The sequence below is a fragment of the Stegostoma tigrinum genome, chromosome 9 (genome assembly GCF_030684315.1).
Source record: "Stegostoma tigrinum isolate sSteTig4 chromosome 9, sSteTig4.hap1, whole genome shotgun sequence".
In the NCBI taxonomy this organism is placed as follows: domain Eukaryota; kingdom Metazoa; phylum Chordata; class Chondrichthyes; order Orectolobiformes; family Stegostomatidae; genus Stegostoma; species Stegostoma tigrinum.
In genome coordinates this window covers 55,811,794-55,831,302 of record NC_081362.1, presented here as the reverse complement: position 1 = coordinate 55,831,302, position 19,509 = coordinate 55,811,794, and the positions used below count along the sequence as shown (strand labels likewise).

Genomic DNA, 19,509 nt, shown 5'->3' with positions numbered 1-19,509 from the left:
ACCTCTTAGGTGGCTGACAATTGCAAACTATTCCTCCTCTGCCTTTTTGACCTACCTGCTGTCCTGGACACAGCATCTCCCTGCACTGTTATGGGCATCACCAGCTAGACCAGCAGGACTGCTGTTCTGTGCTTATCTATTTCATCGGGGCCACAGAATCACGTACAATGGTTTGGTCACAAATGTGTAGCTAGAATATTACACAAAATGTTACATACTTTGTAAAGAAAGCCAATTTGGCTTTTAAATGGACAAGGAGTCTTACAAATGACCTTTGCAGCCAGTCTGTGTTATGTTGAGAAACAAATCAAAGTTATTTAAAATAATTCAAGGATTCCACAACTGTTCAATGAATCCTAAACAGGTGTGAAAATTCAAAGCATCCGCAGTGCTAAACAAGACGCAGGGAAGACATCACAAGGAATTCCATCATAATTGATGTTGCATTACAGAACAATAATTCATAAATTTTACATTTACATGCATTTCATTTGATTTTGATAAAAGCTGACTGAAAACAGAGAACCATCTGAAAAACCTAAGAAAAACATGTTTAAACTGCAACTGTTTCTCAACAGGAAAACAGAAGTAGGCATTCAGACAAACCAGTTAGAGGTCATTGTATTGGACAAGGCTACCAAGAGCCAAGACCTGCAATGTTGCAAAATTGACACAAAAGAGCCTTGATTCATTCCGAGGACTTGTTCTGCTTTGTCTAAAATGTATTAGCAGCCTCCAACTATTTAACTGCAGAAGCCTTTGCAGCTTTGAAACCTGACTTCAACCATTTCACTTCAGAAAGAGAATCTTCAAGCATGCCAGGTCCACAATGACATTAGGGGCTGATCTCATTTTCATAAGCAACTTTAATCCTTGCTTTGAATTTCTGTATTTATCTTTTAGCTAATAATATTTCCACTGTGATTCAATCATCATTCAGTAACAGTTGTACAATAAACTAACATTTCATCTGATTTAAACCAGTAAGCTGCATTTCTAGGTTTCTGAAACAGAGCAATTGAAAATTAAGAGGTGGCTACATGCCAGTTTACACAAGTTATTTGTTCATGGGCTACCTTGGGGAAAACACCTTTTACGTGGCTATGATACACACTTCATAATCTACATTATCATTGTGCACGCTGCCCCACATCACCCACCCCACACACACACACCCCTCAGCTCCCCTTTTCCTCATCAATCGCTGTCTCTCAATGATATCAGTAGTGTCCACTGATGATACACCAATTCTTACCTTGCCACTGACCTTCTTAATCTCACAACCATTGCTAAACTGTCAAGCTAGGTATCCAATACCGGGCACTGGCTGAGACGAAATGGTGTCTGATGAAATACCGTGAAGACCAAAACCAACTGTCTCTGGTCTGTGACAAACTAGATTCCCTAGCCACTGAATCCATTCCTCTCTGGAGAACTGGTCTAAGGCGCATATCAGATTTTTCACAACCCCGTTGCCATATTTGACACAAAAAAAGTTTCTAAGCATGTCCATACTAACAACAAAATCATCTATTTATGCAGCACAGAACATAAAAACACAGAATAAGAAAACAGGCACTCCTTTAGCCCTTCAGATATGCCCGTCATTCAGCAGGATCATGGCTGAGATGACCCAGGTTTCAATTCCTCTTTCATAGCCATCAACTCCTTGATATCAAAAATCTGTCAACCTCATCTCAGTGGTTAGCACTGCTGCCTCACAGTGCCAGGGACCTGGGTTCAATTTCACTCTTGGGCGACTATCTGCGTGGACTTTGCACGTTCTCCCTGTGTTTGCATGGGTTTCCTCCAGGTCCCCCGGTTTCCTCTCACAGTCCAAAGATGTGCAGGGTAGGTGGATTAGCCGTGTTAAGCTGCCTACAGTAGTCAGGGATGTGTCAATTAGGTGGGTTATAGGAGGATGGATCTGGTTGGGATGTTCCGAGAGTCGGTGTGGACTTGTTGGGCCAAAAGGCCTGTTTCCACACTGTAGGGGATCTATGTTTGATTCTATGAGGATTCTTTACATATTTCCAGTGATCTAGCTTTAACAATTCTCTGGGGTAAAGAATTCCAGACATTCTTTACTATCAGATAAGAAATCCGCTCACACCTCAGTTAAACGAGTATCCCCTTATTCTGTAACCGTTACCAACAATTCAAGACTCCCTAATCTGCGGAAACACCAACTCAACATCTACAATGTCAAACCCAGACGGAATCTAGTATGTTTCAATAAAATCACTCCTCTTCTAAACTTGAAATGTACAGACCTAACCTGTTCAGCTGTGCTTGATAAGTCAACTGCTTCCCAAGATTCAGCCAAGTGAATCTCTTTTTTTAAAACTTTTTTCTCTTTGCAATGCCACTACATCCTTTCTTAAACAGAATATGCACACAATACTGCAGGTGCAGCCTCATCAATACCCTGTTACAACTGTACAAGCCTTCCCTATTGTTAAACTCTAATCCTCCACTAATAAAGGCCAAAATTCCAACTTGCTTTTTTAATTTGCACGTGTTTTGTGCAAGAGCACACAGATTCCTCTGCGCTGAACTTATTTGGATTTTCTATCCATTTAAACAAAAGTCAGCCATTTGACCAAGTCCTTACATTTTCTGTTGGCTAACTAGTCTTGATTTTAAAATTCTGATCCTGGTTTGCAGTTTCTTCCTGTTATAGGCAGTATCATAGTTATACAGCCACACAGCACAGAAACAGACTCTTTTGGTCCAACTCGTCCACACCAACCAAACATTCCAATGTGATCAAGTCCCAATCGCCAGCATCTGGACCATATTCCTTTAAACCTCTCCTATTAATATACCCACTCAGATGCCTTTTAAATGTTGTAATGGAACCCACCTCCACTACTTCCTCCAGCTGCACGTTCCACCCTCTGCATGAAAAATGTAATCCTCAGGTCTCTTTCAACCTATACCCTCTGGTTTTGGATTCCCTCCCCCTAGGAGAAGGACCTCAGCTGTTCACCCTATCCATGCCCCTCATGATTTTATAAACCACTATAAAAGGTCACCACTCAGCCTCCAATGATGGTCCGGGGTAAAAAAAAATCCCCAGCCTATTTAGCCTCTCCTTTTGCCTCAAACCCTTAGGTCCCCGCAATATCCTTGTAAATCTTTTCAGCACCTTCTCAAGTTTATCAACATTCTTCCTATAGAAGGGCAACCAGAATTGTATACAGTACTTCAAAAGTGGCCTCACCAACGGCCTGTACAGCTGCAACATGACATCCCATCTCCTACACTCAATGCACTGACAAATGGAGGCCAGCGTGTCAAACAACTTTGTCACCGTCGACCTGCGCCTCCATTTCTAAGGATCTATGCATCTGCACCCCTAGGTCTCTTTGTTCAGCAACACTCTCCAGGTCCCAATTCCTGTCCTGGTTTGCCTTACTAAAATGCGTCACCTCACATTTATCTAAATTAAAATCAATCTGCCACTCCTCGACTCATGGGCACATCTGATCAAGGTCCCATTGTGCTCTGAGATAATCTGCTTCACTGTCCACTACACCGCCAATTCTGGTGTCATCTGCAAACTTACTAACCATACCTCCTATATTCACATCCACAATCATTTAGATAAAATGACACAAAGCAGTGGACCCAGCATCGATCCTTGTGGCACACTGCTGGTCACAGGTTTCCAATCCAAAAAAGCAACACTCTGCCACCACTCTCTATCTCCTACCTCCCAGCCAATTTTATGTCTAATTGGCTAGATCACCCTGGATCCAACGTGATCTAACCTTATCCACCAGCGTACAATGCAAAATCTTGTCAAACATTTTGCTGAAGTCCATTTAGACAACATCAACTGCTCTGCCTCCCTCAATCTTCTTTACCACTTCTCCAAAAACTCAGTTAAGTTAGTGAGACACGATTTCCCACACACTAGCACTTGGTTATCCCTAATCAGTCCTTGCCTTTCGAAATGCACATCAATCCTGTCCCTCAGAATCCTCTCCAAAACATACCCACCGCTGACATAAGGCTCACCGGTCTATAGTTCCTTAGCTTTTTCTTATCACCTTTCTTAAAGGATGGCACCACATTAGCTAACCTCCAGTCTTTTGGCACCTCACCTGTGGTTATCGATGCTACAGATATCTCGGCAATGGCCCCAGCAATCTCTTCCCTAACTTCACCACAATGTTCTGGGAAATGCCTGATCAGGTCCCACGAATTTATCCCCAAAGTATTGTATGAGGAAGGCCTAGGCTCTAACTTATATATTTTTTTTAAAAAGGCGCTGTGCTTTCAATAGAATTTGATTGGACAACCACCAAGCTTTAATCAAAACAAATTTGATTCGTATAATGCAGGTAAAATGCAAAGAATTAATAATAACCTTATTGAAATTCTTAACAAGATAATGTATTATTTAACCACTAATCATCAACTGCTCCAATCAACAGGCAGTAGGCCATAAATACACCACGGCAAAGGCAATTCAGCAAAACTGTTACGATTCTCACATACTGTCTCCCTCCAGTCCAGCAGAAAGAAAACCAAGAGAAAAAATCTGCCCATTTGATGTTTTTAAAAAAGAGAAAGCGTCTCACTCTAAGACTTCACTGTAGCAGCAGCCAATTCAAGCTTTCAGTTACAGCAGCCACCAAAAAGCCCAACAATTAACTGAAAACAAAAACAAAGTCCTTTTTGAGTCTGAGCGCGCCTGGGCCCTGTCCACTCATGATTCATTTGTGTTTTATTTAAAAAAAACTCCCAACAGGAACTCAAAGCTGTTTACCAGCTGCCTGCCTGACGGAGACATTTTCACACCACTGTGACAACACGCCTCTGCAGGAGAAATAGAACACATCTCTTAAAGGCACAATATTGTCACACTCCGTGGCCTTACTTTCTACATCTTTGTAATTCCCTTGAATCCCACAATTCTGACGCACATACATCTGCTAGGTCAGGTGGACAGGCCATGTTAAATTGCCCATACTGTCGAGGGATGTACAGGCTGGGTGGGTTAACAATGGTAAATGTGGGGTTATGGGGACAGTGTGGGGTGGATGCTCTTTGGACAGTAGGTACAGACTTGATGAGCCAAAAGGCCTCTATCTGCACTCTCGGGATTCTATTCTATGATTCGGAGTCTGGTCCAATTCCTAATTTTACTTGCTTCACCACTGATTGTTGGGCCTTCAAACCATAAAAATAGGCCATTCAGCCTCTTGAGCCTGCTCCACCATCCTGCAGGATCACGACTGATCCAACATTCCTCACGTTCACTTTCTGCAGTTTCCCCATAGCCCTCAACGCCCCCCCCCCCAGGATCAAGAATCTGTCTCGGCCTTAAAACGTATACCAGGACTCTGCCCCACAGCTCTGTGGCATGGGGTTCCAAAGATTCTCAAAACTCAGAAGAAATTCCTCCTCATCACAGTCTTAAATTGGCACTCATTTATTCTTAGACTATGCCATCTGGTCCTAGAATTCTCCCACAAGGGTAAACATCTTCTCAAAATTTACCCTGTCAGGTCCATCAAGAATTTTATATGTTTCAACAAAATCACCGTTCATTCTTCTAAGGTCCACCAAGTAGAGTCCCAACCTGTTCAGCCTTTGATCATAAAACAATCGTCCGTATCATTCATCGGAGTGAATCTTCTCTGAACCATCTCCAATGAAAATGATATCTTTCCACAGTACTCACCAGCACCTTGTACAGTTGCAGTGAGACTTCCTAACGGTTATACTCCAATTCCTTTGAAAGAAGGGTCAATATTCTATTAGCCTTCCCGATTACCCACTGTACCTGTGCACTAACTTTGTGTTTTATGTACAAGTACCCCAAAGTTCCTGGGTGTTGTAGCTTTCTACAAATTCTCTCTATGTGTTTCTGTTCTCCCTTCCAAAAACACTTCATATTTATTCCACATTATATTTTATTTGCCAACGTTTTGCTTGATCTATGAATATCTGCTTGTAAACTATTTGTATCCTTCTTACAACCAACTTTTCTGCTTATTTTTGTGCCATCTGTAAATCTGGCTACACTACAAACATTCCTTCCTCCAAGTCACTTATATTATAAAACTCTTGAAAAGCTCTAATAAATTATCCAGACATGATTTCCCTTTCATGAAGCCATGCCAACTTGTCACTTTCATTTTCCAATCCTCTCGTACTTCTTCAGAATCTAACAATTTTTGCCTTTTCATCCCAAGCTCTAGAATTCTGTCCCTAAACCATACCATCTCTCTAACTCTGTCTCTTTTTCAGACACCCCTTAAACATCTGCTCCATCGACAACCATTTACTCTTCTGCTCTAATAACTCCCTATGAAAATGCTTTATGATGGAGCAATCGTGTAGCCATGGTATGGTACGTCACAATAAAAGTGGCAGACACCTACATTGGGCTTGCATCGATTTCATTCAAACTATTTGCTCAGGCAGCTGCTTAACACTAAACATACTGGTTTGGCCAAATAGGTTGGTCCAATATATTAAATAAAAACACATTCATGAACACCTGTCAACTTTTCTCATTATGAATTTCTCAGTTCAGATTTGCAATGGAAACTTGCTACAGTGTAATCACTAAACTCTTGCTTATCCAGCAATGCCCACATCCTGGGAACAAATAAATAAATACCATCAATGGGAGTGGGGGATAGAGACAGATTGACTGGTTTCTCTCAGACAGATTTAATGAAGAACCCATTTATTACCAAAAATACACGATACCGAGGGCAAATATCAATGGATATGATATCGTACATAAATGTTGTCTAACACCTCACAGACTCATTCCAATAATGGCAAATATTTGGCACAGACATAAAAATTGATATTATTTGGATTAAGCTTCATTTGTTATATTGCACAAGTATAAACCAGGTGGAGAGATGAAAAGTGAAAATTGTTGCCTAGCCCACCTCAACAGACTGTAAAATTTAGCAGCAGTTAGGGTCATTCAGCCCCTCAAGCCAGTCATCCCATTCAACCAAACTTTCTTTCAAATTCATTCATGGGTGCCCCTGGCTGACCAGCATTTATTGCCCATTCCCGGTAGCTGTTGAGAAGGTGATGGCGAGCTGCCTTTTTGAACCGCCGCAGTCCGTGTGCTGTGGGCTGACCAACAATGCACTTAGGGAGGGAATTCCAGAATTTGGACCCAGCAACAGTGAAGGAATAGTGATATATTTACTAGTCAGGATTAAGTGGCTTGGAGAAGACCTTGCAGGTGGTGGTGGTCCCATGTGTCTGCTGTCCTGGTGTCTCTAGATGGAACTGGTTGTGAGTTTGGAAGGTGCTGCCTAAGAATCTTTGGTGAGTTTCTGCAGTGCATCTTGTAGATAGCACTCACTGCTGCTACTGAGCGCTGGTGGTGGAGGGAGTGGATGTGGTGCCTATCAAGCGGGCTGCCATGTCATGGATAGTCTCAAGCTTCTTCAGAGCTGTTGGAGCTGCACTCATCCAGGCAAGTGAGGAGTATCCCATCATTCTCCTGAATTGTGCCTTGTAGGCGATGGGCAGGCTTTGAGGAGTCAGGAGGAGAGGTATTCGCAATGAGTACACCTTGTCTCTAATAGCCACTAAATTTATGAGGCAAGTCCAGTTGAGTTTCTCATTAATAGTAACCCCAGGATGTTCATAGTGGGGATTCAGTGATGGTAATGCCACTGAATATCAAGAAGCAGTGGTGAAGTTGTTTCTTATAGGTGATGGTCATCGTCTAGCATTTGTGTAACACGCAAGCTACTACCACTTGTTAGCCCAAACCTGAATACTGTCCAGATCTTGTTCCACTTTAATATGGGTTGCTTCAGTACGAGAGGAGTCACAAGTTGTGCTGGTCATTGTGCAGTCAACAAACATCCCCACTTAGAGTCATACAACATGGAAACAGCTCTTGGTCCAGCTCTAATGTGCCGACCAGGCATCCCAATCTGATCAAGCCCGGTTTGCCAGCATTTGGCCCACATCCCTCTAAACCCTTCCGATTCATATACCCACCCAGATGCCTTTTACATGTCGCAATTGTACCAGCCTCCACCTCTTCCTCTGGCCACTTGCTCCACACACGCACCACGCGTAAAATGGAAAAGAGTGCCCCTTTTAAATCTTTCCCCTCCACCATGCTGTCCAGCTTTGGATTCATCCAGCCTAGAAAAAAAAGACATGGGGCTATTCATGCTAACCATGCCCCTCATGGTTTTGCAAACTTCTACAGCATCTCCTCTCAGCCTCCAACATCCAGGGAAAACAAACCCAGCCTATTGAGACTCTCCCTATTGTTCAAACCATCCAAAGTCAAAGTCAGCAACATCCTTTTTTCTGAAACCTTTCAAGTTTAAAAACATCCTTCCTATAGAAGTGTGACCAGAATTGTACAAAATATTGTAAAAGTGGCCTCACCAATGTCCTGTACAGCCGCAACATGACACCCCAACTCCTGTACTGACCAATGAAGACAATTATGCCAAATGCCTTCTTCACCTGTCTACCTGCGACTCCACTTCCAAGCAACTATGAGCCTGCACCCCAAAGTCTCTTTGTGTACATGCATTTGGAAAGGCATCACTCCCAGGACCCTACCATTGCCTGTATAAGTTGTGCCCTGATTTGCCTTACCAAAATGCGACACCTCACATTTATTTAAATTAAACTCCATCTGTCACTCCTTGGCCTATTTGATCAAGGCCCTGTTGTACTCCAACATAAATCTTCTCCACTGTCCATTACACAACATATTTGATGTCATCTACAGTTACTAACCATAACTCCTGTATTCACATCCAAATCATTTATACAAAAAAAAGACAAAAAAAAACAGTAGACACAGCACCGATCCTCATCGCACACTGCTGATCACAGGCCCCAGTCCAAAAAGCAACCATCTACTACCGCCCTCCATCTTCTATCTTCAAACCAATTTTGTATCCAGTTGGCAGGCTCTACCAGATCCTGTGTGATCTAACCTTGCTAACTAGTCTACCATGCAGAACCTGTTGAACACTTTGCTTAGGTCCATGTAGACAATGTCTACTGCTTTGCCTTCCATCAATCTTTTTTGTCACCTCTTCATCAAAAAGCTCAATCAAGTTAGTGAGACACAATTTCCCATGCACAAAGCCATGCTGACTATCCCTAATCAGTCCTTGCCTTTCCAAATGCATGTAAATCCTGTGCCTCAGAATACCCTCCAACAATTTACCCACCACTGACATAAGGCTTACCGGTCTACAGTTCCCTGGGCTTTTCCTTCCTTAGTCTTCCTTAAACACTTCTGACCTTACGATGGAAGGAAGGTCATCGATGACACAGCTGACGTTGCTTTATCCTAGGATACTATCCTAAGGAACTCTTGCAGAGATAGCCTGGAGCAGAGATGGCTGGCCTCCAACAACCACAACCATTTTCCCATGTACTAAGTATGACCCCATCTTGGAGAGTTCACCCAGATTCTTATGGATTTGCTTGGGATCATAGTTCATCTGCCCAAAGCCTCAAATCATAAGTGCCAGCTCACCACAGCCCTGAATTCCGATTTCCCAAAAATTATCGACCACCTCTTCAGTATTTATTCCTCAAGTACAGAATTAGACATTCACTACCGTCTGGCAGAAAAAATCCTTTGCAATTCAGTTTTAAATGAATGACCCCTTTTTCCTCTAATTTTACCCCCTAACTTTGAGATTCCCCAATAGTAGTAACATCTTCTCAATATCTCCCTTGTCAAACACCCTCAGAATCTTCTATGTTTCAACAAGAACACCCCTCACGCTAAAGAACATAGCCACAGCTTGGTAAGTCATTCTTAGTAAGTCAACCCCTTCATCGAAGGAATCTGTTGATTCTGACAACTCTTTTCAACTGCTTCCAATGCCTCCACATCCCAGTTTCAGCACTGGGATCAAAACCATACATAGTACTGCAAGTGCAGCTTTACCACCACCCTATACAGTTGTAACAAGACTTGCCTGTTTTTTAACTCCAACCATCGCCTCCGCATCTGTTAAAACACCATCTGCCTTCTTAACTACTTGTTGCACCTGTATGCTAACACTTCTGTGATTCATGCGCAAGAACATCCAGATACCTGTGCTGCGGTTTTTAAGAGTCTCTATCCATTTAAACAATAGCCAGCCTTTTGATTCTTTCTACCAAACGCATGGCCTCACATTTTCCTGCATTACATGCCTCTTGCCATGTTATTGCCCAGTTTTTATCTTTATCCCCTTGCAGATTCCTTATGCCCTAAGAATAACATGCCCTCAAACCTACTTTTATATCATCAGAAATTTGGACACATTACTCACTGCCCCTTTCTCGGTCATTAATACTGATGGTAAATAATTGAGACCCAAGTTCCAATCCTTGTGCCACTCCAGTATTTACATCTTTCCAATTTGAGAAAGAATCCTAATTCCATGTTGATAAATTACACTCAACACCGTAAGGTCTGACCTTGTGCATTAACCTTTTGTATGGCATTCTATCAAGTGCCTTCTGTGAATCCAAATACATTAACAATATTACTTCACCACCTTTTCCATTTGGCCTATTTTTCTGGAATGTTAAATACACTTCATATGGAGATCCCAGTCCTGGACACTCTGCAACCAAATTCATTTACTAATATTTGAGGTGTTAACTCATCTATCTTGTTACAAATGCTTTGTGAATTCAGATAAAGAACCTGAAGCTTTGACTATTTACCATTGTTACTTCTTCTGGTTTCAACTTCTGCTGCCTTCTTCTGCTTATATTTTGATAATTATTTGCCTCTACACCACCATGCACCTCTGGTCCTCATCTCTTCTTGATTTTTTTTAAAAACTTACTTTCAATTGAAGCCTTTCCACCCTAGATAACAAAGTGTGGAGCTGGATGAACACAGCAGGCCAAGCAGCATCTTAGGAGCACAAACACAGATGCTGCTTGGCCTGCTGTGTTCATCCAGCTCCACACTTTGTTATCTCGGATTCTCCAGCATCTGCAGTTCCCATTATCTCTGATCACAATTTTAACCTTTCCACCCTAATTAATTTCAAGTCCAATCTTCAATTCTTCACTTTGGGACCTGGTAGGCAACACAGCCTTCAGGACAGAAATCTATTCCCCTAACGGTACTATGCTCTATTACAACTTCTGGATTCAGGACCAGTATCCTTGGGCATCTGAGAGTCAAGATCCATCTTCAGCGAAGAACTAAAGAGAAAGAACTTCCAATGATCCTCAAGACTCCCTATAAGTGAATTGTATTTAAATTACCATTTTAACCAATGAAACGTATATGAAGCAGGAAAGCGAGAAAGGAGGCAACACTTCCTCCTTTAATTACCCATCCAGGGAAATGCCATGAATTTCCATGCAACGCAAGGTCACCATGAATCTTCAATTTCCTTTCTCCTGCCTGGAGGCCAAATTCTGCTAAAGCAGAATATTTTGTTTTAGGATGAAAAAATAAACCCTGTATAGTGTTATGTAATAGTTTACTTAAACTGTACATGTTAGATTTATTTTTTACAATCTCTAAAACATCTCCACATAAGAGCTCTTCACGGAATTTCTTGGAATAACTTATTGTACGCTTCACTAGGCTACTGTCGTGCATTTTCCCACCACCTTTCTGTATTCCTAAACAGAAAACATTCAACTCAAGGAATAGCAAAGGAAGAATGCATGCTGATATCTACACGAACGGCTATAAAAAAAATCATTCAACATTTGTCAAATGACAATTACCAAGAATAAGGGAGATAAAATGTTTAGCAGCCTCACACACCAATTTAAGAAACCTCACCTCTTATTGATGTTACAGATATCTGAGGTCATTGAGCCCAGGTACGGTGTAGCAACTAGTAAGTGTAACTCAAAGCAAGTGTACAGCATGGAATTCATTCTGCAGATTTTACCCCTCTGCTACAAGCTTGCAGTAACTGCTCCTGCTCACGTATATCCTTTGAATGCTGAAATTCACCTTTCAATGTCACAATGATAGTGACATCACACAGAACTCGGGCTGGGGCTGTTTGGGTGATGTACGTGGACATTATTCATCTACTGAAAGGTTTCTGGTATAAACTAGAGCCTGAATTTTCACTTACAAAATCAGAAACGCATTCTGCTTCTCAAACCCAAGTCAGGATAAAGTGCCCCAGATAGGCACACTTTGATACTGGAGTAGCCATTAACAGGAATGAGGTCCACCATCATCAGAAAGACTGCAGAGATAATAACTAGAGCTGCTAACTGCAGAGGCAGGCAATGGGAATGGCTCACCTCCGATCTTAAACTTCACTGCTGTTAAAACAAAACAAATTGTTCCACCATCTTATATCTACACCACTATCCCCGCTAAGCAAATACACTCAATGCCACTGAATCCCACCCCCATAATCCCTCATGCCCTCCTTGCCAATATGCTCCTCCATCCACACTCATAACCCCATGCCAAATGATTGTCAACTTATGTCATGGATGAATCCTTACCACCATAACTGATCCTACTTCCCTCATAATAACTCATACGATGAATGTGAAATTAGCAACACAGCACAAATTCAAAATTAATAACTACAAGCTAATGTAAACTGACAGTGAAATAGCAATCAAATTTTCAAACACTGCAAACAACTTTTACAAAAATTTAATGCTTGGAAATTTAAGTGCTTTGACAGCTTACTTGACAGCATGACCATTTTGATGTGTTTATCTACACTTGAAAGCATATTCACGTTTACTTCTAACAATCCCAAAGGGTACCCAACCTCTTCAAATAAATTTCAGCATTTTCAGATATTCACCTGTATAGTGTATGGTGTACAAGTTCTCTTTTCTATGTTTCACTATTGAATACTGGATCTGTTTGAATGCAGTTGCATTTTAATATATGCAACCATCCGCCATGAACATTCCACCCCTATTTTCCCAAGATGAAAATGATGGGCTCTTGAGTTCAAGGATGTTACTTCAAGAATCAGGACTCCAGCACGTTTTGACTAAGGTCAGAAACACACTGTTATGGATATTCAGGACTTGTGCCTCTGTAGACATAAATTTAGTTTGCACACAAGAAATAAATTTTTCAGCTGGTCTGCAAAATTTATAATTTAGGTCCTAACACTCAAAATAAATAAAGTTAATGAACTTAATTAAAAAGTTCTCACTTTTAGCCATTTAGAGCCATTATATGGATAGCAATGAATATCGTTTCCTCAGCTGATTGAGAAGTTCTGATGAAAAACTATCAATGGGAGCTGTGGGTTATCATTCAGATTCTTGGTAGACATTAAATAAATATATTAAGGGTACAAATAAATCAAAAGATGCAAGCCACGGTGAAAAAGTGTATGCACTATGTTGCAAGGGCATTTGTGCTAAATAGGTAAAACAAAAAAAAGCCACTGATATGGTGATAAGAAAGCACATTTCATGCACATTAAATAGCACAGAGATTGAATTCAGAGATTGATTGCTTTATATGTAAAATAAAATCTAAAACAGCAAATATTGTGTCATTCTCAAAGCAGAAAACACACACCTGGAGAGAAAAACCTGCCTCTGGAGAACTGGCCAGCTATTAGAAGTATACAACAATCTGAATCACAGTTCCCACAGGAAAGCAATCGCTGAGTGCAAGATGGGGAAATCAGTGATCAGTGATCAATATTAGCTAGAGACTGCTGAATCAAACAAAAGGAGAAAAGGTGGTGATTATATAGATTACAAAACCACACGGAGGTGAGATATAAATATTTGGTGCAGTCAAGTCTGGAGTCAATGATCAATTGTTGTCATGCCCAAGACCAAACCAACATTAGGTCGCATGATAACATCTTATAGTGACATAGCCAGGTGAATCTTCCGAAGTATAGTTTATCCCATTATGGCTCATTTATTGTCAAATGATGCCATAGTTATTTGTCAGTTTTTCGTTCAGAAAAAGAAAATGACATTTTCGGCCTTTGAAAACTTTAGAGAAACGAATACTGATACCATGGGAATAACACCTCATGTGGGTAAGCAAATTCATGAACACAAAGATGCAGATGGTGAGACTTAACTGTCCTGCAATTGAAATGATAATATTGTCTATCATTGCCTAGATTTGAGAATCTTAAGGTAGTAAAAAGGGCATTCTGAATTTTCCATTTTAGGCCATTCCCGGATATGCTGCCTAGGGGTAGCTCTCCTCTCCAGAGAGCGAATCAGGAAGTTATTGAAATTCAGTTGTGATTAAAAATTTTCAGGGTAACTGGAAGTGAAATTTTGGTAAGCGCAGAAAACCACAGACAGCAAACAATAAACAAACAAACAAACAAACACTCACCAACTCCTCCAAATGGAGAAAGGTTATTGTAAAGTGCCACACAGACATAGATTCTCAGAAAACAAGCATTCTGTACAAACAGCCAGGGCACAAAATCAGATGTCAATTTTGATTTAAACATTTCATCTAATTCAAAATATTCAAATTCCATTTAACCATTTTAAAATAGAGTAAAACTAATTTTGACTGGAGAAAGAGCTCAATAGATAGGATAATAAAATGTGAGGCTGGATGAACACAGCAGGCCAAGCAGCATCTCAGGAGCACAAAAGCTGTGTTCATCCAGCCTCACATTTTATTATCTTGGAATCTCGAGCAGCTTTTGTGCTCCTGAGATGCTGCTTGGCCTGCTGTGTTCATCCAGCCTCACATTTTATTATCTTGGAATCTCCAGCATCTGCAGTTCCCATTATCTCAATAGATAGGATTACTGTCACTTGGTGTAATTAAAAATTCAAAGTCTGAATTTCAACATATTTTGAACCGCTGAAAGAAAAATGCAACCTCAAAATCTATATTTTTTTAAAGATTACACATTTATCCAACCTAATCCATCTGGAAAGAAGTCACTACTGTAGCTGACTTCCCTCCGCAAAATATCCAAATCCTAGGTTTCAAAAATCCCATCTTTATATACTTTGATGTTTACTTCAATTTCTAATACATTTGATATGATAATAGGTGAGTGTTGTAGCTTAAAACTACCACAAGATCGTGATGCATTTCACTCCCATTGTAACTAATTATTTTCATAGATAATAGATGGTCGTGGAGTCTTTGGTTTTTCTGAAAGAAAAATCAAACTGAGTTGCAGAATGTGATGCCAAAAACACCAGTAAAAACGAAGAATTTTGGTGGTTTTAAAAAAAAAATAAATTATTCAGCTAACTGGCCTTGGTCGGTGGACGTTATTCAGACGTCCTTTCCCACAGTTGTGGATTTTTTCGGTTGACTGATGTTTTACGACTTGCAGATTTTGTAGGCTGACATGCCACTTACGATAAAGGCAGGCTATTAGCCGCGGGATGTGCAGAACAGACTACAGATTCCCCAGCATATGTACCACAAACATGACTAGCAAATAAACATAGTTATCTTTACTTCAGCAGTCACTTATTGTTTAAATTCTGAAAACAAAGCTCAGGCTGTCCTGTGGTTTAGAAACACCAAACATAGTTGACTTGCTGATTATGGACTCTTTAGTACCATCTACAGGAATATGTGAATCAATGCGTGCATCTCCAAACAACTGGGATTTCGAGCAAAAAGCAACATTGTTTGGAAGAAGCCCCTCAGTTTCCAGTCAATTTCTGATGGTTAAGGTCTAACATTCAGTACATTATTCTGTTGCTTTAGCATTAACAATTTTCCATATTTACCATTACAACAAAACTGAAAACAAACTGAATTGAATCTGGAAACATGGATGTGAGGGAGGACACAGACTAAAACATCCTCAAATCCTCATGTTATTTCATTAACACATATTGCACAATTTATTCCAAAAGACTTAACAAAGAGAATGAGATCCTGAACTGTCAGCAGTTTAGCCTCTGCAAAGAAACCAACAGAAGAGGTGATTAAAAACAGAAGAAATGAAACTAGAGATAACAAGGCATAGAGCTGGATGAACACAGCAGGCCAGGCAGCATCAGAGGAGCAGGAAAGCTGACATTTTGGGTCTGGACCCTTCTTCAGAAATGGGCTTTCCTGCTCCTCTGATGCTGCTTGGCCTGCTGTGTTCATCCAGCTCCACACCTTGTTATCTCAGACTCCAGCATTAGCAGTTCCTACTATCTGAGAAATGGAACTAGTTTGGTTTAGGAACATGTTCGGCAAGAACTAATTGGACTGAAGGGTCTGTTTCCATACTTTATGACTCTGACTATTCAGTGACTGTTGCTGGAAACAAAAGCTACCAGGAAGAGAAAAGAGCAATTTCACTTCACTGCAGTCTACTCTGCGATGTAATCAAGGTATCTTTTTCCAATCTGCTCTCCTTCCTCGCTTTCAGTTTATCTCCAGAAATGTGCCAGGGCTTGTCTTTCTGAATTTTAATCTGCTTGGGCGGCTGATATCAAAGATCTCCACTAAAAATCAACAAGCTTTTATTTACACATGTAGGAAAAAGGCGGCACGGTGGCTCAGTGGTTAGCACTGCAGCCTCACAGCACCAGGGACCCGGGTTCGATTCCAGCTTCAGGCAACTGTCTGTGTGGAGTTTGCACATTCACCCCGTGTCTGCGTGGGTTTCCTCCCACAGTGCAAAGATGTGTAGAATAGGTGAATTGACAATGCTAAATTGGCCATAGTGCCCATGGATGTTTAGATTAGGTGGGTTAAACATGGGAAATGCAGGGGAATGGGTCTGGGTGAGATTCTCTTCAGAGGGGTGGTGTGGACTTGTTGGGCCTAATGGCCTGTTTCCATGCTGTAAGGGTTCTACGATTGATCTTAATGAAGTAATTAAGATCCAACTGCAATTTTCATTAACGGCCTAGATGAAGTAGATTCCATAACTTTGCTCACCAGGTCAGAAAACGCCTAAAGAGATAGATTTATTAAGTCTTTGCAGGCCAATAAAGGGTAGACTTGCTCCTGCAAGGACCCAGAAGGAAACCAACAAGTCTTCTCTGCTCAGACTCGAGTTTATCTATTAAAACAGCACTCAAATTCACCCACAGCACCTTGTGTTCAAGAGTACCACGAGGTCATCTACTGGACCTTTATGTTCATTGCACTGACAGGAAATACTGACATACCAATTAATAGGGGAATATTTTGACCTTCACCCCTGGGGTGGTAATACTCAGATGAAAAATTGTAATTATTTCCAAGGATAGATAACACTTCAGTCTGATTATAACCCAGAGGGAATAAAAATAATCCCCAGTCTTCTCAAATTTAAATGTTTGAGCATATGTGCTTAACCTCTGCGCAGAAAAGATTTTTGTCTAATGACCCCCATTAGAAATGTAACAATTTATTTAGCTAGAACACTGAAATCATCCTCAACCTTAGCCACCTATTCTACAGTCATATAGCTCAAGTCTGAAAAGGAGTAACACATTTTCCAAAACATCGACCAAGTAAAAATCCACACTGAATAAATAGTTCACCTTTTCATGCAGCCTCAGATACATTCCTCTTTATTGAAAGAATGGATGCAACCAGAGGCTGTTTATAACAAAACACGAAATGAAATGACAGGTAGTAGTATTTACACACAACATCCAACTACACTGGAGAGCAGAGATAACGGGAACTGCAGATACTGGAGAATCCAAGATAACAAAGTGTGGAGCTGGATGAACACAGCAGGCCAAGCAGCATCTCAGGAGCACAAAAGCTGACGTTTCGGGCCTAGACCCTTCATCAGAGAGGGGGATGGGGAGAGGGGTCTGGAATAAACAGGGAGAGGGGGGAGGCGGACCGAAGATGGAGAAAAGAGAAGATAGTTGGAGAGGAGAGTATAGGTGGGGAGGTAGGGAGGGGATAGGTCAGTCCAGGGAAGACGGACAGGTAAAGGAGGTGGGATGAGGTTAGTAGGTAGGAAATGGAGGTGCAGCTTGAGGTGGTAGGAAGGGATGGGTGAGAGGAAGAACAGGGTTAGGGAGGCAGAGACAGGCTCGGCTGGTTTTGAGATGCAGTGGGGGGGAGGGGTCGAACTGGGCTGGTTTTGGGATGCGGTGGGGGGAAGGGGAGCTTTTGAAGTTTGTGAGATCCATATTGAGACCATTGGGCTGCCGGGTTCCCAAGCGGAATATGAGTTGCTGTTCCTGCAACCTTCGGGTGGCATCATTGTGGCACTGCAGAAGGCCCATGATGGATATGTCATCTAAAGAATGGGAGGGGGAGTTAAAATGGTACGCGACTGGGAGGTGCAGTTGTTTATTGCGAACCGAGCAGAGGTGTTCTGCAAAGCGGTCCCCAAGCCTCCGCTTGGAAGGAAGCCACACCGGGTACAATGGATACACAGTATATCACATTGGCAGATGTGGAGGTGAACATCTGCTTAATATGGAAAGTCATCTTGGGGCCTGGGATGGGGGTGAGGGAGGAAGTGTGGGGGCAAGTGTAGCACTTCCTGCGGTTGCAGGGGAAGGTGCCGGGTGTGGTGGGGTTGGAGGGGTTGCAAGAACAGCAACTCATATTCCGCTTGGGAACTCTGCAGCCCAATGGTATCAATGTGGACTTCACCAGCTTCAAAATCTCCCCATCCCCCACCGCATCCCAAAACCAGCCCAGTTCGACCCCTCCCCCCACTGCATCCCAAAACCAGCCCAGCCTGTCTCCGCCTCCATAACCTGTTCTTCCTCTCACCCATCCCTTCCTCCCACCTCAAGCCGCACCTCCATCTCCTACCTACTAACCTCATCCTCCTTGACCTGTCCGTCTTCCCTGGACTGACCTATCCCCTCCCCACCTATACTCTCCTCTCCACCTATCTTCTTTTCTGTCCATCTTCGGTCCGCCTCCCCCTCTCTCCCTATTTATTCCAGTTCCCTCTCCCCATCCCCCTCTCTGATCAAGGGTCTAGGCCCGAAATGTCAGCTTTTGTGCTCCTGAGATGCTGCTTGGCCTGCTGTGTTCAGCCAGCTTCACACTTTGTTACACTGGAGAGCACATTAGCCTGGATTTTAAGTAAACTGACTGCCTCAGAAGTAGGGCTAGAAGGGAGAGGCCGCCCAGAGGTGGGAAATTGAGATTCCCTTGAGAACTGGTTCCCTGCCTAGCAGCTAACTAGCTTGACTAGTGTGTATTTGGTTGAATAAAGAGGAGGCAACAGAACGTGTGCACCTATGAGCAGCGAACAAGACAGGGTGTACACACATTGGTGCACATGGGTGTGTGGGGCTAGGGAAGACAGCAAGCACGAGGGCGAGGGCAAGCAAGTGAGAGGGAGCACGAGTTTGAGGGAGCGCAAGTGTGAGAGGCAGAGTGTGTGAGTGAGTGAGCGACAGCGTCAGTGTGAGTAAGAGAGAGATGGAGAGGTGTATGGGAGAGTGAGGTTAGAGAGGTATGGGGGCATAACATGTGGCGGTGTGAGCATTTTTGAGGCAGGGTTAGCGTGTTTGGTGGGGGGGGGCGGGGGGGTGCAGTGTTTCACAACACAGCATTGCACTACCTCTTGCCAGTGGAAAATCACTGGCCCAAAGAATGTTAGCAACTCCACTCCT

The 19,509-nt window shown here is 42.2% G+C and overlaps 1 protein-coding gene across 2 annotated transcripts in view; it reads right to left on the bottom strand.

Moving 5' to 3' along the window:
- Window positions 1-19,509, bottom strand: part of rps6kc1 (ribosomal protein S6 kinase polypeptide 1) — a 161,486-nt gene that overhangs the window by 64,116 nt on the left and 77,861 nt on the right. The gene's annotated exons all lie outside the window — the stretch shown is intronic.